Raw genomic sequence first — 16,485 nt, forward strand, 5'->3', positions numbered from 1 at the left:
TAATAGTTTTATTGAGGTATAGTTAAACCTACATAAATGTTACCTGAGGAATACAATTTGATTAGTCTTGACATGTATGAAATTCTTATCACAATCAAGAAAACAAGCATCTTTAATGATACTAAAGGTTTCCTCCCCTCACCGCCCCCCCGCCCCCAATAAGCTGTCCTGCACTTCATCCCATAGGTACCTATACAAACCAATGCAGCTACTGCTCCTCATCAGGTCCCTAAATGCTACCTTATACTTCCCAGATGTTTGTATAAGTGGAATTACACTGTATGCAACCCCCCTATTTATTTATTTATTTATTTGGCCTGGCTTCTTTCAATTGGCAATTATTTTGAGATTTATTCACGTTATAGTACACAGTAGTAGTTTCCTTTTATTGACAGGCAGTATCCATTCTATTGATATAACAGACTTTATTTATCCTTTTGTTTATTTATGGACATAAGGGTTGTTTCCATTGTTTGGCATTTACAAAGAAATCGGTTATGAACATTCATGTATAAGTCATTGTGTACAAACATGTTTCATTTCCCTGGGAATATGTGGGTATAAAATGGCTGGATAATATGTCTGAGTATTGTATGAGACAGAAAGATTGACTTGGGATCATGGTTTCAGTCTACGGTTGGCTGGTTCCATTGCTCTGGGCCTGTGGTGAAACAGAACATCATAGCGGCTGCATAGGAGAAAAGCTGCTCAGCTTGTGGCAATCAGGAAACAGAAAAAGAGAGAAAGAGGCTGAAGAAAAGATAAACACTTCTAGGGCATGTCCCCAGTGCCCCCTCTTTCCTCCAAGCAGGACCCATCTCCTAGTCATACATTCATCTTTTAGTGAATTAATCCAGTGAGGAGGTCAGGGTCCTCTTGATCCAATCATTTCACAAAAGTGCCACCTCTGGACACGGGACACATAGACTTTCCACATCCAAACCGTAATGTGTGTTGAACTTCTTAAGAAATTTTCAAAAGTTTTTGCAAAGTGGATGTGTCATTAAATTTTATATTTTTACTGGCAACATATAGTTGTTCCAGTCCTCCTAATCTTTACCAACAATTGGTATGGTCAATATTTTTAAGTTTAGTCATTCTAATGGGTATGAAATGGTATTTCATTTTGATTTAAATTTGCATTGCTTTAATAACCAGTGATTTTAAGCATCTTTTTGTGAATTTGTTTCTTATTCTGTCTCTCCTTTGGTGAAGTGTGTGTTCAAATCTTGCCCCCTTTTTTCATGAGTTGCCTTTTTATTCTTGAGTTTGGAGAATTCTTTTTACCTGATTTTTGAAGACATTAATCTGATACTGCAAATATTCTTTCCAAGTCTCTAAATTATCTTTTCATTTTCTGTAATGGTGGCTTTGGAAGACCTGTCTCATTACAAGAAAGTTTAAATGATGAATTGATTCTTTCATAGATTGTGCTCTTGAGAATCATATCAAAGAGATACTTACCTAAACTAAGGTCAGAAAGATTTTTTTCTCTTGATTTTTTTCTAGAAGTCTTATAATTTGGGGTTCTACATTTAGGTCTGTGTTTTAATTAAAGTCAGTTGTTTTTTAATTTTTTTTGTTTATTTGTTTTTTTGGTAGCAAAGGTATAAAAAGCCATTTATATAATATGTATATGTGTGTGTGTATGTATGTATGTATATGTACATATATATATATATATATATATATATATATATATATATATGTCATTGTCCCAGCAGCATTTACTGAACAGGCTATTCTTTTACCACTGAATTACCTTTGAACATTTGTGGAAAATTAGTTGTCCAAGTATGTAGGAGTATACTTTTGTTTTAGTCAGCTTTTTCATTGCTGTGACTAAAGTACTCCCCCACCAGCACAATTATAGAGGAGGCAGAGTTTATTTGAGGGCTCATGGTTTCTGGGGTCTTAGTCCATAGAAGGCTGACCCCATTCCTCAGGGCTTGAGGTGAGGCTGAACATCGTGGTAGGAGAGGGTGGCCAAGGAATGCTGCTCACATCACGGTGACCACCAGGCAGAGAGAATGAGACCTCACTCACCAGAAGCAAATAGATACCCAAAGCCATGCCCCAATTCCCCACCTCCTCCAGCCACACCCCACCACTTCAGTTACCACTAAGTTAAACCCTATCAGGGGATTAAATCACTGATTGGGTTAAGACTCACAACCCAATCATTTCTCCTCTGAACCTTCTTTCATTGTTTCACATGCAAGCTTTTGGGGGACACCTCACATCCAAACCGTAACAACTTCTAAACTCTTCTTTTCAGTCTTGTTGATCTGTTTTTCTATCTCCACACAAATACCACTGTGCTTTATAAGACATCTTAAAATCAGGGAATGTTAGTTTTGCCATTTTATTGTTTTTCATGGTTGTTTGGGCTATGTTAGAGGCCCCTTACATTCCATATGAATTTAAGAATCAGTTTGTCAATTTTTACAAATACAAAAAGTCTGCTGTCACGTTGACTGTAATTGAACAAGGAAAGTTTATGGATTTGGTAAGAATCAACCACCTTTACTGTGCCAAGTCTTCTAATCCAGGAGTATTCTGCGTCTCTCCATCTAGTTAGGACTTTTGAAATTTCTCTCATCAGTGTGTTATGGTTTTCCATGTATAGGTCTTTTGTGACTTTTGTTGGAATTATCCATAAGTGCATCCTATTTTGGATCCTATTGTAAGTGGCATTACTCTGTAATTTTAACCACTTTCTGATTTTTCATTTTAATTTGTTATTACTTGTAAAAAAGAAAAAAAAATGCATTCATTGATCTTGTATCCTGCAACCTTGATAAACTGTTTTCAAGTTGTTTTTTATAGAATCTATATAATTTTATACAAATATTTTCATGTTATCTATGAATAAAGACAGTTTTATTTCTCCTTTCCAACTGGGATGCTTTATTATTTCTTTATCCTTCCCAGTTCATTGGCTAGAGCAAGTAAAATCATGAAAGGAAGTTTTAAGAGTGGGCATCTTGGTCTTATCCCTGATCTTGGGTGTTTGGGAAAGTTTAGTCTTCACCATTCAGTTTCTGTTAGGTCCAGATTTTTAATAGATGCTCTTTATTGGACTGAGAAAGTTTATTTCTATAACTCTAAGAGTTTTTATTAGAAATGGCTTTTGGATTTAGACAAAGGCTCTTCTGTATCTAATGAGATCATCTTGTGGTTTTAATTTTTATTGTGTTAGTATAAATCACATTAATGGATTTTCAAATGTTAGACCAACATTTAAAATGAGTTTTAACATTTCTGAATTAAACCTCAAGATAAATTATTCTCTATATATGTTGTTGAATTTGACTTGCTAAAATTTTATTTAGAATATCTTTATGTTTAAAACTATGTTTAAGCATAGTTTTTATATAATGTCTTTGCCTGATTTGGGTCTCATAATAAATGCTGCCTAAATAGAATGAGTTGAGGAAAAATTCTTCCTCTTTGAGAATTTGTGTGTTCTTTCTTTTTTAAATATTTGGTATTCAATAGTGAAGATGATGGACCTAGGAGTTCCTTTGTGGTAATTTTTAACGACAAATTAAATCTCTTTAATTGATTTAGGATATTCAGGTATTTGTTTCTTCTTGAGTAATCTTTGGAAGGTTCTATCTTTCAACAATTGTGTTCATTTCATCTAATTTATTAAGTTAATTGGCAGAACATTGTTTATAACATTATCATCTTACTAATGATAGAATTTGTAATAATATCTCCTTATTCATTCCTGATGTTTTCTCTCACTTTTTCTTGATCATCCTAGGGATGTTTTATCAATTTTATTTGTCTTCCCTCAAAACCAGTTTTAATTTTATTGACTTTATTATTTTTCTGCTTTGAAGGTTATTTTTATCTGCTCTCATCTTCATAGTTTCCTTGCTTCTCCTAGGTTCAATCTCCTCTTCTCCTACTATTCTTTTCTCCTCCTCCTCCTCCAGCTGGAAGCTTGCAATATTCTGTGTGCACTTGCAAGGTGTGTTTTTGTTTGGGGGGCTAGTATCCTAGAAATGTCAATTAGGTCAAGGTGCTTCAAACTGTTCTTCAAATCTTCTGTATTCTTGTTGAATTATTCTGTACTTACTCTGTCAATTACTAAATGAGGAGAACTATCAAATTCCCTGATAGATTTAAATATTTTGGTTTTTTTATTCTTTCAGTTTTGATTCATATATTTTGAAACTTTGCTACTAGATGAGTAAACATTTCAGTTATGGTTATCTTTGTAAACAGTTTCCTTTTTTGTTTTGAAATAACTTTCTTTTGTCACGGATAATATTCTTTCACCTGAAATCTATTTTGAAATTCACATTGGCACTGTAGATTTGGGTTTTTTTTTTTTTATTGTTTGGGTTTTTTTAGACCAATAAACAATTTTTCATCCATTTGCTTTTACTTGTGTCTTTGTATTCAAGGACACAAAGTATTTTTTATAGTCAACATTCAATTGTACTTTGCTTGTTTTCTACAAGCTGAGATTCTTTGCCATTTAATTCTGGTATTTAATTGCGGTGTTTACATTTAATGTATTTATTGATATGATAGGTTTATCATCTTGCTGTATATTTTCTTTTGGTCACAACTTTCCTTTGTTCCATGTTTCTTCTTTCTCCTCCTTGGTTTGGATTAATTTAATAATATTTAGTATGCCATTTTATCTTCTGGGTGACATTTTTAGTTATCACTCTTTGTGTACTTTAGTGATTTCTTTAAGTATTTGGTATATATATCTAACATCATAATTTACCTTCAAATTATATTATACCTTTCACATATATTATATAAAACCTACCATTAGACTACATTTATGCTATTATTATCACACATTTTACTTTTATGTATGATCTAAAGCCCATACTACATTGTTATTATTTTTGTTCAAAAATTAATTTGTTGCTGGGTGCTTTGGCATGCACCTATAATCTCAGCTGCTCAGGAGGCAGAGGCAGGAGGATTACAAGTTCCAATCCAGTCTAAACAATATAGCAAGACCCTGTCTTAAAACAAATAAACAAAAACACAACTTGTTTTAAATGATTATCTTTTAACTATAAAAAATTTAAAGAGATTTAAATACTAAGAGAGAAAGCATGTCTTTCTCTATGTATTTTCCATTGCTAGTTCTTCGTTTTTTTTATATTCACATTCCCATCTGATACCATCTCCCACCTAAATAATGTCCTTTAACATTTTTATTTATTCATTTATTTTCATTTTATTTTATTTTTTTGTAGGACAAATCCACTTTTGATAAGTTCTTTCAGCTTTGCTGTATTTAAAAACACTTCATTTTGCCTCTTTTTTTTTTTTTTGGAGATATTTTTGCTGGGTATAGAATTCTCTGCTGCCAGTACTATTAATACTTTAAATATGTTGCTCTATTCTTCTCCCTTTCATTTTTTTCTGGTGAGATATTTGCTGCTATCTTTATCTTTGTTCTTTGTATGGGACAAGCCTGTTTTATTACTCTTAGGATTCTCTTTTTATCACTGGTTTGATAAATTTATTCCTATTTCTTAGAGTTCACTGACTTTCAATTGCTGATATACAGTTTCTTGCAAAATATTATTTCATACATTGGTTGGAAAGGTTTAGAAATTTGATTTCATTTTTAAATCCCGATCTTAGAACTTGAATATATTATCCCCTTCTGTAGTCTCATTTTTTACTACATCTATTTCAGAAAGGCAATGGCTTGGTTTTTCAATATAATATATATTTTTCTTTTTTTGTTCAAACACCAGAAATAGGTTATATGTCACTTTATCATTCTGCTGTTGCCCAAATAAACTCAACTTTTTCTCATTTCCTAGAGGCCAATATCTTCAGGGTTGGGTTATTTACTGGTCATCCTATCATGACCAGGTGTTTTCGGTCATCCTGTCATGTCTATCACACTCCTGTAAACCAAGATTAATAATTTATAGAATATCAGGTTTCCATTCAGATAGCACAGGGGGAGATTCTAAAGGCACTCTTGGGATTTCTTCCATTGTGATTATCAAATTGATTTTAAAGACTTCCACTTGGGTTTGATAAAATATAAGATGATGTCTTTTTTAAAAAAATGAGCACCATGTAATTTCTGTCTTATAAAATATAATAATGAATCTCAGTCAATACTAATGCCGACAAACACTAACTAAACATACAGAACATGTTAACATCATAACAATTAAACGAAGCGTAAGATAGTATTAGAAACTAAGTTCATAAATACATAAATAATTTATTCATATAGTATCTCCTGCCTTCAGATGTATCTGGGACGTTATATAGCAGAGTCACCTGTAGCTATTTACTTAGTATTGAGGCTTAGGATCATCTATTCTCTGTCAAGTTCCCTGAAGATACTGATAGAGTGAGGTTTAGAAATTATTGTTTTATTTGTTGATAATGGGAACAAATATTTAAAGATGACTTTAAATAAGTTTATCATTTCAACAAAATTAATAAAATATGGGAGATACATTTCTAAAATGTTTTTTATGCATTACTGCCTTTTTAAAAATGTATGTTGCACATAATTTAACTGTTGGTGATTAGAGATTGGAAAGCTCATTTTAATGAACAGCAGTTATTATATTGTGCAGTGAGGCTTTGGGGGCTCTTGAAGTCTGTAGTCCTATTTACCCCTGCACATTTTACCCATATTGCAGTGCTATTTGAGCGAAGGTTTCTTTCTGGTGGTTTTTCTCTCTTTCTTGCTCCCAGTATGTCAACTTGTGTCTGCTGTTGAGTATATACATCTGATCACACACCCCTTTTTGCTTCCACTTTTTGTTTCTTTCTTTATTTTTTATATATTTTTTGGTGTTGGGAATTGAATCCAGTGCTCCCTCATTCTGAGGGCATTCTACCACTGAGCTACAACCTCAGTGCCTTCTTTCTTGTTACTTGCAGTGTTAAGGACTAGAGAACCAGAAGAGCTATGTAGTTAGAATTGCATGTAAAATAAAATTGGGGGAAGGTGGCTGTTGTCTCATGGCACAGTGCACATGGAGTTGACGTTCATCGTGTCTGAAGTGGGTTGGAAAGGCTGTGGACTGCCTTGGCACTGGAGGGGTTTCTGTTATGTCTAAAAAACACATCACTTAGCGTCTCTGAAATTTCTAATTTAACATATGGGGTCACATCTGTTAAAGGATTATTACTCTAGAAGGAAAGTGATGTATAATTTATTAAAATAACCCTATGGGGAGACAGCCAACTCCATTTAATAAACTGAAATACTTGCTGGTGCCATGGAATGCTCCCAGCTGAATCTCACATTATTTCAATTGAGGGGGCAGATGAAAACAATTGCCCTTTATATAATGTTTACTGTGTTGTATTAGTTAGTGTCTCTCAGCTGAAAAATATTTATGTTAACTGTTCAGTTGAAGCTTGGAATATTGAACTCCTGCTGGCATGTGGTTGATATTTAATTCTGAGAAGAACAAAAGTCCATTATTCCTCAGCTGTAGGAGGCAAGGAAGGGTGCACCATCAGCTCTTCCCAGTCCCTCTGCAGCAGAAAGCTGGCCCTAAGAGCATCTCTCCAGAAACTGCCCAAATTCACCCTTTCCTGCAGTAATACTTACCCACGAAGTAGGTAGCCTTAGAGAGAGAGAGGCCTTGGAAGGGGTTATTTTTGGATCATCAACATTATTTCTCCTTTCTCACTGAGTGATAATACAAAACAAAGACTCCTGACAGAAGCACTTCCATGGCTGTGTGCTGATTGGATATCTCAATAGCAAATGACATGACTGTCTCTCAGTATGATAGCAGGTTGATTTCAGACCCCAGTGTGCAGCATAGTGGTGGGGAATACCACGCACAATTCCCACTTTTAAATGAGAGAGAAAAGAACTGAGGGCTCCTACCCACATCCCCTGCCTGTGTCTTGTAGGAACTGCCAGATGAAGGCTGGCTTGTGCTGTGCACAGCAGACAGAATTTTATCAAAAATCCTAATACAGGATTCTTGAAGGCTTTGCTCTATTGTTTCCTTCTTTTTTTCCGTCATCCTTAATTTATATATTTGCCTCATTGTCAAATTTAGAAAATTTTTTCTTACTCTGAAATTTAGCGGTGATTTTTTTTTTTCAAAAAAGCAAATTTAACTTACAATTTTAATGCAGGAAGATTAAAATATGTAGTAGGGTTTTTCTTAGGTTAACTGTTAAGTGCATGAATAATATTATAATAAAGTTGTTTTACTGGAATATTTCAAAGCTTCATTGTGCATCTTTGATACTGAGCAAGTTTTCCTTTTGTATCTTATTTTGATATTATGTTTTCTTCCCTTAAATTATTTTTTTGTATTATTTTTCATCAAATTCTTCCTTAACTTCTACAACAATAGCCGTTAATATTTTGTGGAATCCTGCTTGAAAATTCATAGAACTTGAGTATTCCTTATCCAAAAATGAAACACTAGAAATGTTTCAGATTTTATTTTTTAAAAATTGGAATATTTGCATATACATAATAAGATATCATGGAGATGAAAAACAAATCTAAACATGAAATTCATGTATGTTATATATACCTTTGGTACATATAGCCTGAAGGTAATTTTATGTAACATTTTCATAACTTTGTGCATGAAACACAGCTTGTGTACTTTGAACCAACAGACTTGTGACATCATGAGGTACTCAAAAAGTTTTGGATTTTTGGATCAGGGATGCACAACCTATAACAGCATTGGGGATCAAGGGACATATACTGTGATTCCATTGATTTTTAGTCCTTTATTGACTCAGGAAATACAAACTAGATGCCGGTGTATTGTGGTAAAGTGACTAGTTGCCCTGTCAGGAAAATGTTTGACCACAGAGCAAATCTGGTATCTAAAACATAAACAAAAACAAAACCTCAAACTTTTATTTATAAGATAGATAATACACTTTTCCCATTTAAATAAAGAGCAGAATTTTAAAGTCAGTAAAATAAAATACTATAGACAGAAGCTGTAAATAACGTTAGTGTGATGCTTTAGACTCCATAAATGACATTTATGGTAAATAAAAGGGGTCAGACATTATCTGCATTTCATGGATGGAGACCCACAGGCTCAGCAAGTTTAAGCAAGTCAAGTCATGGGCTGAGGATGTTAGTTCATTGGTAAAGCACTTACCTATCATGGGTAAAGCCCAGATTTTCATCCCTAGCACTATTAAAGAAAAACATAGCAAAGTAAAGTGAAAATTAAGCAATCACCCCAGAAGTAGCAATACTGAGGACCCATACTGGCATCCAGACTCATACTCTAGGATCTTTCTACCAAACCAGGGTGTGTCTGTGTAATATATAAATATTAGGCATAAAATGAAGGGAAATTACTGTGGTTATTTAACTACCTTTATTCTTAAGGACAAGTAATACAAAGTTCAGCTACTTCCTTTGCACAACATAATACTTATGCTAATACTTAATTCCACTCTGTCATCGCGCTCACAGCCCCAGAAACACCCTAGCTTTTTAACTTCTGGGCTAGATGCCAGAGACACTGCACAATGGTAAAGAACATAGAGAAGTTGGAGTCACCCAGGGAGACAACCCCAGGCTCCATTCTTGGTTCCTGCTGTTCAGTGTATGCAGCCTGAGTCAGTCACGCATGTCCAGTAGAGTGAGTCCTCAATAAACATCAATTCATTATTGTCACTAAAGAATTTGTTCAACACAGTGACTGCACCTGCAGTCCCAGATACTCAGGAGGCTGATGCAGGAACATCACTTGAACCTAGGAGTTCAAGGCCAGTCTGGACCACATATAAGAACCTCATCTCAAACCCCAAACAGAGAAAAATTCAGTAAGGCATTAAGCAGTGATTCAGAGCATAAAAGTAAGCTGCTTTGTGAATTTTTTTTTTCTGTTCTACTAAAATTAGCCTCACTTTGCAATTCAGGAACTTCCTGGCTAATTGTGCCTAATATTCTGCTGTTTCTTTCCTAAATTGCTAATTATACTGAAAATTTTAAATGAAATATGACATGTGAAATAAATATCAATGTTCTCTATAGGATCTTTGATGGGGATTACCTCAAACATATGTTCTCTTTCTTGTCTACCTTCTTGGCCAACACCCTCCACCACATTATTGTCCACTGAAAGCTTAGATCAAATCTTCTTTACAAAGCAAGCTAGTCTTTGTTCAGTGTCTATCTGGGTTGCTTGTGATTCTTTTTAAGGCAACTAATATGTCTAAATTATAAATTGACTTGCCATGCCTCCTTCTAGAATATGTTGATTCATTTGTGCCCACGTGTTCAGAAGCATTTGTTGAGGTCTTCCTATAGGATACACTACATGCTAACAGCTGGATATAAATTATGAGTAAGACAGAATTTTTTCCTCACAGAAATGAACAACCCGGCAAGGGGTGGAGGTGAGGAAGTGATGGGGAGAGCCTGAGCAAGCGCTGTACACAAAATCAACATAAACACAGTCTGAAGAGTTTACTGTTTCTAGAAATAAAATGCCATGTGGGCACAGGAAAGGTGTTCTTTTCTGCACAAAGACATTGTAGATGCCTTGATGGGAAGAATGGCAATGAAACAAGGTCTTAGATGTCGAAATAAGAGTATTTCTTAGTAGAAATAAAGGGAAGGGCTTTCCGGGCAAGGAAAAGCACCATGAGAAAAGTCAGAATTTGAGAGGCTATCTAAAAGAAATGTAGACTTTATAGGTGAGTAGCAAGAGGTGGCAATGGAGAAAAGGGGTCATTTGTAAAAGGTAGGAAAACTGGTTCAAGCAAATGTAACTATGAAAGAGGTTAAGATGCATAATATTTTCCTTGAATAAGTACAACATTTCAGGTGAGGTTGATGAGGGAAATTCACACAATACACCTACAAACACATCAAGGTACATCAAGGTTTGTGCTTAATTAGCCATGCAAAATTGTATCAAAACGGAAGCCCGGTGCAGAAGCAGATGCTGTGTCCCTCTGTGTGGCTTCCCTTGGCATCTAGAGTTCTTTGTCTAGGTGCCAATGGGGGAGTCACAGTGGTCCAGGCAAGTCAGAGACCAAAGTCACTAGGCAGCAGCTACACCTATAGCTTTCCAAATTTCTAGAAAGATCAGATTCCCTTAATAAGAAAATTTATGTCTTTATGACGTCATACCCTAACATCCAAGTGGAAAGAGGTTTTTAGCCTTTCACCTACATGAAAAATAACTATGGAAAATGGTACAAGTTCCTGATTCTAAATTCTAATTGATTTACAAAATACTTTTTTTTTTTCTGTTGAGAATGTTACCTCTGTTTCAGTTTTCAGTTTCCGCAGGAAGGTTCCACTGTTCCCTCCCAAATAGGTCATACAATTCCTAGTCCACCCTTATACTTACAGTTTGAGCATCCCTAATCTAAAAATCTGAAATGCTCCGAGGTCCAAAACTTTTGAGTCCTAACATTATTCCACAAGTGGAAATTTCCACACTGACTTCTTGTAATGGGTTGCATTCAAAACACAGGTGTATTCAAAATATTGTATAAAATCATTTCCAGTTTAATATATATGCAAGGTACATATGAAACATAAATGAATTTTATGTTCAAACTTAGGTCCCATTCACAAGATAACTTATTATGTAGATGCAAATATTCCAAAAACTAGATTTTCTGAAATTGGAAACACTTCTGATCCCATGCATTTTGGATAAGGTATACTCAATCTGTATTCACATTCCTCTTAATTTAATTATCTACTTATGTCTTCAAAACCACTTACTATGGTTTGGATAGGTATTCTTCAAAGGCCTACTTGTTAAAAAGCTTAACCTTAGTCTATAGCTCTATTGGAAGGTGTTGGAAGCTTTAGGAGGTGGGACCTGATGAAAAAAAAGTTAGGTAATTGGAGGAATACCCTGGAAAGAGCTACTGGGAACCCAGTCCTTCTTGTTTTCCTCTTCTCTGACTTCCTGGTTGCTGCACGTTGATCACTATATGTGCCCCTGCTTTGATATGCTGCTTCGCCACAGGCCCAAAAGCAACTGACCATAGACGAAAAATTCTGAAACTGTGGGCCAAGATAAACTTATCCTCCTTATAAATTGATTATTTGTGGTATTTTGCCACAGTGACAAGAAGCTAACATGAAACTGTTGACTCCTTGAGAAAGTTCCTGTCAAATTCTCAGCACCTAGCATAATCTCTGGAAGGCAGAGACATTTTAACACATATTTGAGTGAATGAACCATTGAAGTTGGTTCCAATCAAACTTCCTGAGGCCCTATCCACTGTGCACAGAGTCATGTGCTGAAAATGTGAACATAATGCAGATTACTAATTCATTAGCCAATTGACCAGAGAATCCAGAGTAGAAATGGTAGCTGGGATCCTGGAGGAAAACATAAATGTTGTTGAGGGTCTAGATGAGTCTTACATAACATGCTTTTTTTTTTTTTTTAATTTTTATTTCTTTGTGTAGAGAGGACACCCTTCAGCATGGTTGAATTTTATTTACACCCCAACAGGTTTATGTGGTAGGGAGGGAGTGCAAAACTAATGTTCATTTTATTTTTAGAAAGTGCAATATTTTTATGACCCAATGTTTTTATTGTTATCCCTTCAGTAAGAGGGGTTGAGAATCCCAGGATTTGTCATTTCCTTATAATTTTTATTAAAAATCAGATTTATTAAGATATAATTTACCTACAGTAAAACTTAGTAAAACTTACCTTTTGTGCTATACATTTCTATTGAGTTTTGACAACTGCATAGACATCTAGACACAGTATATCAACTACAACTAACATCCACAACTAACATACTTTATAACCCCTAAAATTCTCTGGTGCCCTTTGTAATCAACCTTTCCCCATCCCAGCCTCTGGAGCCACTTGTTATCTGCCCCTACAGATTATCCTTTTCCAGAATGCTTTGTAAATGGAATTGTCACTAGCCTTTTGAATTGGGCCTCTTTCCCTTAACGTTTGCTTTTGAAAGTCACCCATGTTGTTGCTGAATATTGATCCATTCATTGTATGGATGCACAGAAGATTGCTTATCCATTCACCAGTTGTTGACATTGCATTTTCTCTACTTTTGGCCTTTGTGAAGTATGCTGCACTGAACATCCGCATGAGAGTGTTCGTGTATATCTTTGTGATATGGTTGTCATTTCTCTTGTGTGGGAAACTAGCATCAGGATCACGAGGATGCCATTTAGTTTGTGTTTTGTATGTTCTGGGGGAATCTATGAGTGTATTTTAAGCAATTCAGTGACAAGGACAGATGGTGTTCCATAAAGATCCCCAGAACAATGTTAACATGGGGACAGGTGGGAGACAGGGAGACTGGTTGGGAAATTGTTGCTTTTCAGTCTATTTTGTAGCAGAAATTGCTATTTTTGCCTCTGTCTTCCATGGCACAAGTATAGAACAGTATAGAGATTCTGTCTCTTATTGGTGGTCAACTTCTCCCATGCACTATACTATGAAAGCAACTTCCCTGGACTACATGGAGATGGATCAGCATTAAGCCTTATGCTGTCTAGATGTGCATCATGAGTGCACTCTCATACTGTTCACTATTATTTTTTCTCTTAATATTTCAACCATGGCATAGCAAAGGATATAAGGATTTGAAATACAACTGATTCCTGCTTTTATTTTTCCTCCTTTGTGTTTTTAGAAAAGGGCCAAACACTTGTAGTGTCAGTGACTAAAAAAATAAAATAAAAATTAATTTAGCATAGATTTCTTCTAAACCATTTTGAGAAATCCAGATTCAACAGAATTAATAATCCTTTCCAATACCTGATAGGTCTACTTTGAAAAACTATTTACATGATTTCAATCAATTGAAAATGAGATATGCAGGATATCAGAGATCAAAGAGATCTTAAGAGAAGCAGCCCCAGGCACTCATTGTGGATGGAAATTCTGAGGTCCAGAGAGCTTGGAGAGTTTGCTGGGCTCCCCTCATAACCAGAATCCTGGAGGAATCATTGTTTCTACAGCTAGACCATTTGTTTTTCCAGAATAAGATGGAAGATTCTGTGCCTGTGTAGATTTTTGTTGTTGTTGTTTATTTGTTTTAACAATTCAGAAAACTGCCTCAGGCTTTTTCACACTTAAAAATAAAAGTAGGATTCAATGGTGTATGCCTGTAATCCCAGTTACTCTGGAGGCTGAGGCAGGAGGATCACAAATTCAAGATCAGCCTGGGTAACATCAGGAGACCTCATTTCAAATATTTTTTTTTAAAGTCAGAATAAAATAAAACTTGAATTTCAAGCAGGAACAATAGTTGTAAGCTGTTAAATAGGAAGCTATATGAAAAAAAATGAGACAGCAATTTCTTGTTAAAAGGTGCAATGAGATTTTAATATTTTGTCTTCTTTGTGCTGTTATTAAAATATTGTGACACCAAGATACTTTCAGTATGGCTTCTTAACAAGCACTTTATATTTCACTGTTGACTATTTTAGATGTCCTAAACTACCAGTACTCTTTCTTTTTCTTTTCTCTTTCTTTCTTTCTTATCAATTACTTGATAATTTGAATTGATTAGAAAGGAGAAAACCTGTGATGCTAGCAGGAAACCCCAGTCTTGGGTGCACACCAGGCTTTCCTGGAGATCCTGCTGTCATCCTGCTGACAGATTGCAAAAGGAAAACACGCAATTGGGAGACATAAGTTGGTACTGAGATGACAAGACATGAACTCCCACCATGGTAAATCCACATTGTAGTCAAATTGGATTCACTTTCCCTATCAACCTGTATGCTAACATATGACATGCAGTTGTAGAAGCCCATTGTTTGATATTTTTTTTTCAGTCTCTCCTTTAGATGCTTATGGTTTTCATCAAAAGAGGGACCGGGGTTTAGGAATGGAAGAAGAGGAAAATACAATGAACAAAATATAAATCACAACAGTCAATTTTAATTCAAAAGTAGTGAAATAAAAGGTAGTCTGAGGGTAAACTCTGTTGCTGATGAGAGCTGACTGAACAATAGTGGTTGGATAACTAGGACTAACAGATTTTTTTTTTTTTAATACTAAACCCTGGAATTGTAAATACCTGTCACTCTAAGTAGAGTAGAACAGCCTTAGTTCTCAGGTGTGGGAACATCTTTCTGCCTGCCTGTGTGAGCAGCTAGACTCAGTGTGCATGCACATTTCTGAGAAGGGCTGTCCTACACATGTGCTTTTCTTTTCATTTTCTTTTTCTGCTTTTCTTTTTTTCTTTTTTAAGAAAGCTTCTCCTTAGGTCCTTATACATTGCTGGGGTTGGTCTGGAACTAGTGACCCTCCTATCTTTGCCTGCTGCGCCTCTGGGATTTCAGGCATCTGCCACCTTACCCTACCTCGCATGCACACATTCTAGGCAGTCAGCCCAGCTCTTGGGAGGCAGTGAAGGATGGGACTTAGCTACACAAGCACTTTCATTCATTAACTGAGCAGTCAGGTAAGTCCTGTCACCTCTGTTGGGGAGAGACAGGAGGCTGAGAGTTTTTTAGGAAATGCTCCATTTCTTGGAAAGCAAGAAGTAGATGCCTGCTTCCTCCCTGGTGGGGGAGAGAAGCAGAATGACAAGGTGACTCATCCTTTCCAAACCTCAGTGATCTCATCTGTAGACTTAGATCTCCTGGGTGGGGGAGGTGGAGAAAATAAAGATAGTGTGTATGAAGCCCTGGCATAGCAACTGTGGAAAAGTAGCAATTTCAGTCAGTTTCCTTCAGTCTTCCTTTGGTTAATTCCACACGTTCCTTTCCCTCATTTTACTTGCCTTCCTTAACCAAGTTTCTGGTTTGGACAACTGGTGAATAGGGTGCAATTCTCTGAAGTAGGGTAAGTACCAGCAAGCATAGATGGGTGAGGAATGACAACCTGTTTCTCATCTATTGAATTTGAGTTATCTTGTTGGTAGGCACTGGGATTTATGATTTTTACAATGCATGAGATAATATACTATAGTTAATTTGTAGCTCAGTTTGAAAATTGAGTGATTAAGGCCCCACGAAAGGGCTGTAGACTGACCCTGAAGAATGTAACATCAAAGGGATCAGGAGAGAAGGAGTCACAGAGCAGATGGAGAGGTCAGAGAATGAGAGGAAAAACTAAGACAGTGAGCAACACAAAAGTCAAGGAAATGCATCAATTTGGGAAAAAGGAAGGGGTCAACTCTATCAGATAAAATGAGAACCGGGCCAAGTAAAATAGGAAGGAAAAGAAACAAATGGATTTGTGGAGATAGCTACAGACATTAGTTCTGTTCCAGAACACTGAAGGGGTGAAGTAGTAAAAAGGTGGCACAGTAAAAGGAAGGAAGAAAGAAAAGATGGCCAATAGAGGAGGGTGGGCTGAGGTTTGTCTTGGTCAGAGGTTTGCCTGACCATGACAGATCTAGAAATGAGAAAATTTGCAATATTGGGATAAATTCCAAAATGTGACATATACTCATGAAGTGGTCATACGTTATTGGAAAAGTGGTGGTCATAGACTTGCTGGGAGTAGGGTTGCCACAAACTTTGGATTT

At 35.8% G+C, this 16,485-nt stretch overlaps 1 protein-coding gene across 6 annotated transcripts in view; it reads left to right on the top strand.

Moving 5' to 3' along the window:
- Nucleotides 1–16,485, top strand: part of Asph (aspartate beta-hydroxylase) — a 208,121-nt gene that overhangs the window by 114,764 nt on the left and 76,872 nt on the right. The gene's annotated exons all lie outside the window — the stretch shown is intronic.

The sequence above is a fragment of the Callospermophilus lateralis genome, chromosome 16, assembly GCF_048772815.1.
Source record: "Callospermophilus lateralis isolate mCalLat2 chromosome 16, mCalLat2.hap1, whole genome shotgun sequence".
NCBI classification, from domain to species: Eukaryota; Metazoa; Chordata; class Mammalia; order Rodentia; family Sciuridae; genus Callospermophilus; species Callospermophilus lateralis.